Raw genomic sequence first — 12,637 nt, forward strand, 5'->3', positions numbered from 1 at the left:
GTATTATAAAATGTGCTCAACCAAATGCTCATCTTCACAGGACGATGGGGGATTAAGAAACAGTTTCTGCTGCCACAGAGAGGCCTACAGAGGAAATGTTAATATTATGTGTCTACACATCAAACAATCTACACATTCACATTTCTTCACATTATTTATCTGGAGTAGCCTATAGAAACTAAGTTTATATCTAAGTATAAATGGATATTCTTATCTCTCCCTCGTCCCCAGAGTGTGGAAGAACAGTAGGAGGAAGGTCCATCAACTTCTGGTGCACAGATGAACACAGTTCAGTGATTTTCAGTGAATGCCACAGTTTAATTCTGTAGAATTTGTTTAGAGCTACATGATGTAACTCTAATCTACTGTATTTTCAGTTGCCAGTTAAGAAGTTATATAGACTTCATCTTATTAAAAAAATTGGGGGGAAAAACAGCAGTGAATAAATGTACCGAAAAAATGAATGAGGTGTTTAAACACCGCTTCCTCTTTAAAAAAGGGGAGGAGACCGAAATAAACTCTGGGTTTACGGAAGTAAACCTGCTCCCGACCAGGTTAGGTTCACAGAGTAAGTTACCATGGTAACTGACTTACCTCCCATTCTGAAACAGAAAACCCAGAGTTTCCCTCATTTCAGGGTTAACATACTCAGAGTTTTCACTTAATCTCCTTTCTGAAACAGGCCCCTGGACTCTTGTTTTGTTTGTTTTTTGTCGTTCTTGGAGCGTTTGGTAGCCGCTCCGTAGAGGGGGGGTTATGTCACAGTGTTAAGTTTGTGTTTCCTGGTGTCCAATAGAGGTCCTCCTTCTCCATGGTGTCATTCACTTTGGAACTTCATTTCCCAGCATTCTGTCTGTCACTCATCAGTTCATTGCACTCAGCTGTTTCCCATCACCTTGTTTGTTCTGTGTGTATATATACCCTTGTCTGTTTTAATGTTTGTCACGGAGTTGTTGTTCTATGTCCTCACACTTCTGTGCCCTGCCTTTTCCTGAGTCTTGTTGGTGTTTTATGTTTTGGATGGCCTTTTTTGATTTTGAACCTTGCTTGGACTGGATTGTGAGTATGGATTACCCTATTAAACATACTGCTAATCGATCTGTCTTTCCCTGTGTGTGTTTGTGACAAGTGAACTGGCAGTGAAATCTGTCTTCATTATGTAACATATATTCACAAAGGCATCAGAGAGCACAATATGCATAGATACACATATACAATATAATATTTTAAAAAAGAATGACCAAACCATCAGTTATCAAATTAAAAAAAAATTTTTTTGAGTAAAGACCTTTGAATCTGTTTTATTCATTTTCATTCAACGGGTAAAAAATACAGACGGCCCGGCAGCAACAGTTCAAAAGCAGAGGCGAGAAGACGCTCTTATCATTCTTAAAGTCCCTGTAAAATCAAATGAAGTATGTGTTCTGAGTTTGTCATATCACAGAAAAATGTATTAGCCACCCAGCCAAATTTGAATGATAAAAAAAGCTATCAAAATCTTGAAAAAATGAGCAGTACTACTGCTCTCATATGCTGGGGGCGTGTCCGCTGGCTGCGCTGTAACCACGCCCACGCACGGGACAGCTGCCGTTGCCAAACTCAAGATAGTCAGCGTTTGAAATATTGGTCAATTTTAATGCAACCAAACATATGTCATTCTTTCTTGAAGATCAAATTCAAAACTTTTAAGTTGACTTGCTGCATCTGGTCCTTTTGAATCTGGTCCTTTTGAAACAAAAAGGATATACAAACATTTCTTTTAAGGTCTTTTTTCATAATATAACTTCAAAAATGCAAAAAAAATGAAACGTGCCAAGATGGGACCTGCAACTCTGTATGATGTCTACCTATCTAACAGAGGACCTGTGTGTGAACAGTGAAGTGAACTGGCAGTGCAGTCTGTCTTCACTTTGTAACTTTTCTATATATATAAAAATATATGTATGATTTCCATTACACGAGAGTAGATGTTAAAACTTCATGCTGATTTGTACTCTGCTTTTGCCAAGATAAGCACCAACTAAGACATAGCTTTACAGTAATCTGTGCTTCTCCGTCCATTTACGCTTCTTTCCATATGGTGATGTAAATCTCCTTCTGTCTAGTGTTAACACGCGTCAGCACACACAACGGCTTCAACCACAGTGCAGTCCCCCCGTGACAACCGTCTGGATTGAGCTGAGTAGGGGACATCTCTAGGGTCTTCAAGTGGGCACCTTCCGTCATCAGTGTTTCGTCGACTAGCCCACGACACCTCAAGAGGGCTCGACAGTGACTCTGGCGTCCCAGAGTCACCCCCCTCCGTCCCCCACTCAACTCAGCCCAGCTTACTGACCTCTACATCCCTCCTGCTGCTGAGACCTAACCACAATCTCTCCGCAACCCAACCATATGCGCCAACCCGTTTGACTAAGGCTGTCGAGCCCCACTGGTGCATTAATATGCAGTTTCAGTGGCAACAGTTCCGTATGGCATACCACCTACCGCAAAACACAATATCTGCCCAAGCACCCGTCATTCACGCAATATACACAGGAACGTAATGACTGTAAATGCTATACAACCTATACAAATGAACCAACAGACTCTTCAAGTTTTCAAGAATTCTACGAAACCGCAGCATGGCGGTCTGTACACAGCCAGCTAGAATCTTTCTGTCTCAACCACAGCCAGTTGCGGCTCCTTTCTGTTGCTTCAGATAAGTTCTTTACTGTGCGACGCAACTCTTGGCCACTGAATCCGACGTCTCTGAGGAACCGGGTTGTAGAGTGTGCCACAAAACCTCGACATATATATATATGTTCACACAGTCATCAGAAATCACAATATGCATAGATAAGCATATACAATTAAAAAAATGACCAACCCCATCTGTTATCAAAAAAATGTATTGCTCAAAGAAAGATCAATTAAATAAATACAGACGGCCCGACGGCAACAGTTCAAAAGCAGAGGCGAGAAGACGCCTCTTATCATTCTTAATATTATTTTTCTTATTTAACACTCTCTCTTCATAGATACTTTCTATGCTTTGTTATGGAGTCCCTAACAATTTACTTGCCATTGTTATGTGCCATTGCACACACACACATACATGTCTATATTGCTAACAGAGCACTGCCGCTCAAACACTGGCAAAGAGGGGACCTTTGAACGATTTCTATCCAACCAAGTGGGGACTTATAGCCTGCAATGGAACTGTGTGTGTGTGTGTGTGTGTGTGTGTGTGTGTGTGTGTGTGTGTGTGTGTGTGTGTGTGTGTGTGAACAGTGAAGTGAACTGGCAGTGAAGTCTGTCTTCATTATGTAACTTTATATATATATATATATATATATATATATCAGGCTTGTGCAAATTTCAGAATTGTCCTCCATTCAATTCATGAATTGGAATTTGAATTGAATTGACTCCGCCCCACAGGAAGTTAAATTTTACTTTTAATGACAAGAAGTGAATTTTAAATTCATGGCAATTCAAAGAAATTCTACACAGTCGCACATAGGGTGACCACCATCAAACAAACCAAATGTGGGACATGTTACCAACACTAAAACATAACCTGAAACTGTTATATAATGTCCATTTAACTTAATAAAAACATTTGTAACATAACATGTCTTTATTTTACTTGCCATTTTATTTCAACATCACTGAGCAAGGCAGCAGCCATCATGCAGATCACTATTTCTGAAACAGTTCTGACAAAGTCCAACTAAAATCCAACAAAATAAATAATGAACAAATAAAATATAAAACAACATGAAATTAGTTTATTGACAGCCTTAAGAATTATATATTCTATATATATAATATATTCTTAATAATATATTAAGAATATATTACACCAAACACTTTCATATTTTTAGAAAGGATGTGAATTAAAACAACTACAGCAGGCAATAAGTTGATAAATTCTGTTAAATTAAAATTTTAATTTACCCAATTATCAATTTGTTTTCTGACAGGGAACACATGGAACGAATCCCCGCTCAACATTTTGATTGACAACCTACTAGTGACCGTGTTTACTCCTTTCTTTTCAACCATTGGATATGATTTTAAAAATGGCTGTTGTATTTGTACTTCTGACAAAGCGCTGTTAAATATAGGTGAAAAACTACGGCGCAAAAAGAATAAATAAAATGCTTTCTTAAAAAGGCAAAAGAACGATGCACATTTTCTTAATATGATAATTAAAAACAAACAGACTGATAAAAATGCGAGATATTTTCTCAATATGCGACGTGGGGGACAAGGGGTGAAAATGCTGTGCGGTACAACACAAAGCGTGACGGGTGGTCACCCTAGTCACACAACAGAAAGAATATGTTGAATCTCACATACATTCAGCGTTAGGAAGGTTACTTTGGAAATGTAATTGCTTACTGTTATAAGTTACCCTTTATGAATGTGGTTTGGATTATTTTATTTGGATTACTATATCAATGTGAATCAATTTCCTTTTAATTTGATTAGTAACTAATTAAATTACACATTTAACCTCAGTAATAGGCTACAACTAAATACAATTACATTCATTTTGTCATTCAATAACATAATTTCATTACAGTTAAGGGACGTTTGCCACTATATATTTAAAACAATAATATCTTAGTAAAAACCTAAAGTAATATTGACAGACTATATATCATTTGAAAGCTTAAAATCTCTAGTTTTCATATTTGGTGGCTGTTTTCTAAAATAAATTACAGAGGAGCAGTAATTTATCAATTTGCAACAAGAATATTTCATATTAATTAGGACTATTTAGGCCTTTATTTTGAAATAGCAATAAACATGAAAAATTATGAAGGATTGGTAGAAACCTCAGTTTGTTTTCATGCCAAGAGTTCAAAAGATAACACCAATTCCATTTTATGAGAAAAAAAGGTCTGAAAACGTTTTAAATATAAAGAAAAATTTTATGGATTCTCGATTTGTGATGCGGCTGCGAGCTATAACGCACATATGTGGTCTTTTTTTATGCATTTATTAGAGGTTGAATTCAAATCAAATACTGCCAAACCACCCATACTACTTCTGAATAGGATGTCTACTTCATAAATTGTATGACAATTATGGAAATACATGGTTCAGACCACTCAAAACATATATGAAAATGGAGGCGCCCTTATATGGGCAGTAATGGAGTCTGGTGTTCACCTAGTGAAAAAGTTGGGTACTGCGCCTGAATAAAATCTTACTGAAAACTCATTTTTTGAGATATCAACCTAAAATTTGGAACACAACTTGTTCAGATTTTTGGCTTTAATTTTCTTGCAGTTTTAGAGTAAAACATGTTTTGTAATATATATATATTTTATATAAAATATTAATGATTATATTTTACATTAAATAATTTCATAAACTTAAACTTATATAACTTTTTTTCTATTTCATTTTTAATAATTTCTACACTTCTACAATAATCTGGAAAATGTCTGGAAAAAAAACAAGACCAACCATAGGTCAATATTCCAAAGCATTCTTGAATTACAACCATTTAAGTTTGGATAATGATTTTTATGTCTATGCAAAAAAAGGGGGGAGGGGGAGGGGGGGGGGGGGTGACAGTTAAGGGGTTAACTCACTCCTCAACCCTGCATACATTTTGTTCTAATATATATATATATATATATATAGCCTAACCCTATGTAACAAATGTCCACCTAAAATTGTTTTTTTTCCTTCTAAAGATTTACTAAAGTAATTTTGGGAGTCATGTTTTATCATGTTCTGAGTCATGTTTTATCATGTTCCACAAAATTACAATTACAATAAATCAAACTTAATTATTTGTTCTGTGACTAGAGCTTTTAACATTCATTGCTGGGGGAAAATATTTCCTGTTAATGTAATCTGTACAAGTAGTTCAAACTAATATAATTTATAGAATATGTAATGTAATCATATGTGACATATACTGTAAAGCTTCATTGTTAAACACTTCACTTAAAATATCTATATGAATTTCTTAGAATTTGTTTTGAATTGCAATTCTGCTTCCTTTAATTCAAATTTGAATTGTAATTGTAGATCCTGTTTTTGACATCAATTCAAATTCAATTCAAATTCGAGAATTGAATTTGAATTTAGGAGTCATTCTCAATTCAATTCTGAATTGTGCACAAGCCATATATATATATATATATGTTCACACAGGCATCAGAGATCACAATATGCATAGATAAACATATACAATATAATATTAAAAAGAGAATGACCAAACCATCAGTTATCAAAAATTTAAAAAATATTTTTTTTTTAGGAAAGACTTTTGAATCTTTTTTTACATATAACGGGTAAAAAATACAGACAGCCCGGCGGCAACAGTTCAAAAGCAGAGGCAAGAAGACGCCTCTTATCATTCTTAATATTATTTGTCTTAATTAACGCTCTCTCTTCAAAGATACTTTCTATGCTTTGTTATGCAGTCCCTTTAGGGATTATGACAAAAAATAGCTCTTTAAGGTAACGATTTCTATGATTTAATGCAGAATAATTATTTTATTAATCAAAATGAACTCGGTCCCCAGTTGGATGGTAAAGAACGATACCGGGGTGGCTGCTTTGTACATTTCTTGCCATCACAAACACACTGTAAAGATTTTGGAGGTCAATCTCAAAATGTTATGTTGACTTGCTGCACTGAACATTTTTAGTTGGTTCAGTTGAAATATATGAAGTAGGGATGTTCATTTAACATGTTTTTCTGACTGACAGCTGATGCTTGTTAACCAGTAATCATCAGTTAACTTGCATGATTTGAATGTTAGATTATAATTAAATGGAATGAAGTGTCTGTGACCCATTCAAATACCTCAAAAATGTAGATTTACATGTGCAAATAGCAGGATAAACAACAGAACATGCGGATTCACACACCGTTACATCAAGCACCCGCAGTGCTTCTGTGAACACAGTAAACCAGAAAAAAAGTGTATATATGATAAAAAGGCCTACTCAAATGAACAATTAACAAAACTAAAGTGGGATAAATAGTACACGCTTTAGGGTCTGTTTACACGACATCATTTTCAACTGAAAAACTTTTCATGCGTTTTGGCCGTTTATTTACACGAAAATGCTATTTTGGCCTTTAAAAAGCCTTTAAAAACGAGTTTAAAAGTGCAAGGTTTTGAAAACGATGCCTTTACTATCTGCATGTAAACAACATAAATGTGAATTTGTGAAAATGGTACGTCATTCCACGTCTCTATAGCACGTATTGTGTTCATCGTGCAAGTTATATGTGAAAAGGAGTTTTTACATGCATATGATACGCATGGGTAGGTTTAGAGTAGGTTTAGTAGTGGTGTGGGGTACGCATGTATTATACGTTTGGTTAGGATTAGTGGTCTGGTGTGTGTGTGTATTATACGCAATAAAGTGCGTATCATATGCACGTAAAATAAGAATTTTCGTGTAAAAATTATTTACACAATAAATAAACAATGCGTGCTATAGAGATGCATTTTGATGAGATCAGGCTGGTCAAGCACAAGCATATAACATGTTCACATGCGTACTTATGATCATATTTTCACACGTTCATGAGTATTACGTGTTTGCGGGTTTTTTTTATTTTTATAAAGTGACATCAACTACTGGCCTGGCTTGCATAATACAGCCCTTTTAGTGTTTATAGGGTTTGTTTGTGAACAAGGTTGTAGTTGTATTTAACAATATTTTACATTTTACACTGAGTTTTGACTGATATGTGTAGTGTGTTACTTTAGTTTGAAAATTAATTCAATTATCTTTTTAACTGTTAACTGGTTTCAATCTTATTTATGGGCAAGAAAGTTTTTGGTCAGGATAGGTAATTTCTCCTCTTCTGTCGCTCACCTCCACAAGGATCGATCTTGGCGCCCTCCCTTTACTCATTGTAAATGTTACGACAAAACTAAAAACCCTGATACGTCAAATAGACTCTAAAAATAAAAGATATTCAAGACTGTGGTATAAATTATTGAATGATTTGACCATAACTCATTACTATCCTTGAAATTCTAACATAGGTCACTTCATGTGTGTGTGTATTGAGCTCATCCCCCCACACCAGTCATTTACATCTCAATGCAGGACGGCTTGAAAGGTATTTTAGGTGAACCAGCCTGAGAGCTCACAAAAATACAGTTACCAATGTCCAAGAATCTGTGGAACTTCTCAAATAAACTAGAATAAACTAGAGAAAACGCTGGGATTTACCCATACAAATTTATTTTGTAACGTTTTCTTTTGTTAAAATGTATTTTAAAAAATGAATAAAAACAAGAATTACACTATCTACTGTTAACTGCAGTTTGTTACATTATCCATGTATACAATACTGTACAAAATTATTCCTAATTTCCCCTAGCAACATTGCTGGGATCAGTCCCGGAATAGACCCTCTGTGAAATAAAGGCAGAATGAATGCCATGTCACATGTATTAACGGTATCTTTACAGGATATGTGTGAACACACACTGACCCCAGAAAATCCCTGGTAGTGTGGATGAACAAAAATCAAATGATCCCGGGAAAAATTATAATTGTATTTTCCTGAATCTTTGTGTGAAAGGGGCTTATGTGACCGGGTGAATCAGCCTGAATTTCCAGCAACTTTGCTTTCAAGTAAACCTTTTAAACTTCCCGCGAACGATGCGCTTTCCGGAAGAACTGAAAGAACGCTTCAAACTCACGGACCCAGCGAGGATCATCACACACACACGCATTCTTGCTCAGCACCAAAGATCCAAGATGCAAGTATTATTTCTATCAAGATTTAGTTTAACAAACCACTTACTGGTGTATAATTTATAAGGCGTTTTCCTTATGGGCCTACAGTATATGTCCCCACAAGGACAAGGATTTTGGATATTGCCATCTTTGTAGAGACATTTTGTCCCCATAATGTATAGTTTACCAGGACACACACACAACAAAGTGGTTATAATCTAAGAAAAATCATGTAAAAAGAATTCATTACATTTGGTATCTGTATCAGAAACTGCAAACAAAGTAGAAACTACATCAGAATCTGTATATAAAAATCTATAGATGTACCAAATGATCGATTAACCATTAAGATCAGTTGGATTAAATAATAGACAAATGTATTAAACTGAATGAAAAGAGATGCAAATGAAAAGTTTGAGAGTAATAGCATTATGAAAGGCAGCTACTGTGAATGAAACATTTATATAGATGAAACCGTTATTTTGTGTAGTGAAAAGTATACTTTCTGATTTTGATTATCTTACAAACACAATTGAAAACATGAAAGGCTTGAAAAAAAGTACATTTTTGATCTGTTTTGATTTTAGCTCTAAGACTTGTGAAAATAGTACCAAAGCGAATAAACTAATAATTAAATGTTAACAGTTGATATGCATTATTTTCAAAGTTCATTTTGAGATCATGCACTCAAGACAAATTTCGTTTTAGGTAAAATGGGCCAGCTGGTCTGGTAATGTGACCCATCCCTGATTTATCAAAAATGATTTGTTAACACATTATCAACCAAACATTCAATATTTTTAAGACACCCGAAAGCATGTGGCCTAGACTATGATGAATAAAATTCATCTGTTCACTCAATGCATGTGTACAATTCAAAACAACTGATAGAACATGTTATGTTGACATTAAAATTTAATGAAATCCGGATATCAGAATATTCAGAAATCTGGATGAAAATTAACTTTACAACATTAGAAAAAAATATATGGGACTACAGCAAGTGCGACATCTTCAATAGAAGGAACATTTAAAATTGTAACATTGTAAAACTTATGTCGGTTTTCTCTAAACAATTTGAACTCAAAATTGTTTCCACCTTTTAAAGAGTTATTTTGCACCTGTCCTCCTTTCTTCACTCCACAGATTGAACTTAATTCCTAGTCTTAATTTCGTTGTTTTTCCTTTCTTCCATCTGACTTGAATTTCCTAACGGCAAAATCATTTCTGTTCTCTAAAAAGTATATGATACATGTCAACTATAAAATAACCAGTGAATGTCAATTTAGAGTATAATTGCTGAAGGTTTAAGGTCACCCACTTTACCCAAAACTTTGGGTTCACTTTATCTAACACATTCAGCCAAAGTGGGTCAGCAATATTTAAGCAACAAACCAGGAAGAGTCCCACATTGGTTTACATTTAGTAAGAAACCTTATAACTTAGAAAATAAAATCTTGTGTCAGAGGGTTTTCTACCTTTAACCATTAGAGTTGCCCACCAGTATCATATTGCATCAACCAAAGCCATTTTATCATTTAGAGAAATCGTGTCAATTTAAAGACCATTGTCATGCTCTAAAAGTGAAAACCCATTGAGCACAGTACTTAAACTGCCCACTTTACCAGATAGTCCACTTTACCTGCATTCACCCTACATATATTTTTAAGAGTGGAGCTATTTACTACTGGAAGCTATGGCCAAAAAGTCTCTGAAAAGACCAAAACAAAAATTGTTGGATGCCAGGACCTTTAAAACCATTGAAAGTTTGTTATGGCAATAACTCTAGGGATATACTTTCAGGGTATTAAGGATCACTTTAATGTAGAACACAGACAAAGATTACACAAGGAAAATCATGATTATCCTATTTGAATCTGCTTTTCCACCAGATCCAACTCAGTGCCGTCCTCCACAGCTTTTCTTGGGGGGCAGTTCAGTCTTCTGCCACAGACTTGGACTAGTAATACCAATCACGCCTAGGGCAATTATCTGTCCAGAATTCCCATTCAGTTCACTCTGCTCATCTGACCCCATTCCCAGATCATCCTCCTTCTCATGAACCACCACCGAACGTCCCAGAATGGAATGAGCCCCGAAGAGCTTGGCCTCTGGGAGACTTAGGAACTGCCTTATAACTCCTTGCTCAGAAGCAAAGTTGCCCAGGTCTCCAGGATGATGAGGGTGGTCAACACCATTGGGATTGTAATGAGGACCAACAGTGTTGGCTGCTTTGACTGAGGTCTCCATACCGATGGATGTCAATGGCACGCTTTTGATGATCGATGGCAGGCAAACCACGGAGGTTGATTTTCACTTCTAAAATTCCATTGGGGAAGAGCTGCTTGAAGAGGATTTGCCCATAGATATTCGGCTGGCAAGGTGGTAAATTGGGGCTGGGAGTTATTTCACAAGTGGCATAAATTGTGTTGTCGAACTCCACGACTTCCGGCTGTGGAGCAACGGCAATCGAACAAACTGGATTTTTAGAGAACTCTCCTCCTTGTATATGCAGCACCAGCAATATCAGAGGGATTTGTAGAATGATTTTCTCCATGTTGATCTTTAAAGCCTACAATGAAGACTGGATTCAGTGAAATCATGCCGTTTAAGAACGTAGTATTTTAGATAGAATAAAGTTGAAACCTTTGTTCAAGGGAGTTTTGAGAGCTGAAGTTGTGTTAAGTAAAATAGCACAACAAGATTAGTTTGCATGGGAAAATCATATAAAAGCAATTGTATATTTTTGAATTGTCATGTACCCTTGTGAAAAACTGTGCTTATTTGTATAAGCAAAGTACATTGTTTTAATCTTTTTGTTGTGTTTTAAAGAAGTAGACTCATTTTGATGTGTTGCCTAACATAATACATTATAATTTGAGCTGCCATTTGTTATTCAATATTAAATATAAAGTTACACTGAAATTATATTATAGTATATTTTAGTTGACCATAAATGCCCAGTAAATTCAGTAACCATATTGCAAAGACATAACAAGTAATTACATATAAAGATGTGCTTGGGTCAAACAAATGACTTTCAGCTAACTGCATTGAAACTATAATCCATTTTCATTTAATTGGATAGGCCTACACATGCAATTAAGTCTGAAAACACTACATTCTTGCACTTATGTAGATTTTAAAGTTTTATTTCTATAAAAGCATGCTAAAGTTTACTTTTTCACAAGGGCAGGTAAAATAAAAGACAAAATATTCATACTTTTGATTAAACTTACTTTTTTTTTAGTTGTACTAAATTCAAGTCAATATTTGCAAGAATGGAGAGAGAGAAAAACACACACCAAAAACAGCAAAGGTAAATTACCGTATAGCTGAAAAGTTGTCCTTAATCCGTGAGCAGACTGAATATTGCAGCCACAAAAATACTCCAACACTTAATCCGTGTGCAATCTTGAACTGGGGTTGAGAGAATGTTCCTTTGCAATCAAACTGTTGGCTGCTTTTCTAGGAACGTGGAGCTACATGTTAACCATGCTAGTCAGTTTGGTCCTAATTAGGTCCACCTGTGTTTCATTTAGCTCCCTTTGTTTGCTTGCCTGTGTATAACACTTTTACATTGCACCATGTGTGCTGCAGTGTAGATTATCTTCATTGTTTTGAGTTTATTAAAAGAAGGACTGCTATAGATTCCTCTCCTCTTCATTTGGTGACTCAACTGTGACACATTCATTCTTAGTTAGTGTACAATTCCACTTGAAGTTCATGCTTGACACCACTTCTTATAGCAGATATTCATCTCACATAAGTGAATATCTGACAATTGTTCTTTTTCAAGAAACCATTTCTACATGCTCTGTCCCAAACCGGACAAGCCTATATTTCACATGTAATTGGACTGTTATTTAATTGTCTTTGAAGGCAGAAGTAAAAATGTCTGGAGGACTGGTTC

General features: G+C 35.5%; 1 pseudogene across 1 annotated transcript; it reads right to left on the reverse strand.

Moving 5' to 3' along the window:
• Nucleotides 1-10,521: 10,521 nt before the first annotated feature.
• Nucleotides 10,522-12,213, reverse strand: LOC143751654 (extracellular superoxide dismutase [Cu-Zn]-like; annotated as a pseudogene). Its single transcript, XR_013207283.1, has 2 exons — nt 12,053-12,213; nt 10,522-11,296 (listed from the first exon to the last, which is right to left on the reverse strand). The product of XR_013207283.1 is annotated as an extracellular superoxide dismutase [Cu-Zn]-like (transcript).
• Between the last annotated feature and the right edge of the window lie 424 nt (nt 12,214-12,637).

This window comes from Siphateles boraxobius, unplaced genomic scaffold, assembly GCF_051911475.1.
Source record: "Siphateles boraxobius isolate OS27281-9 unplaced genomic scaffold, OSU_SipBor_1 26, whole genome shotgun sequence".
NCBI lineage: Eukaryota > Metazoa > Chordata > Actinopteri > Cypriniformes > Leuciscidae > Siphateles > Siphateles boraxobius.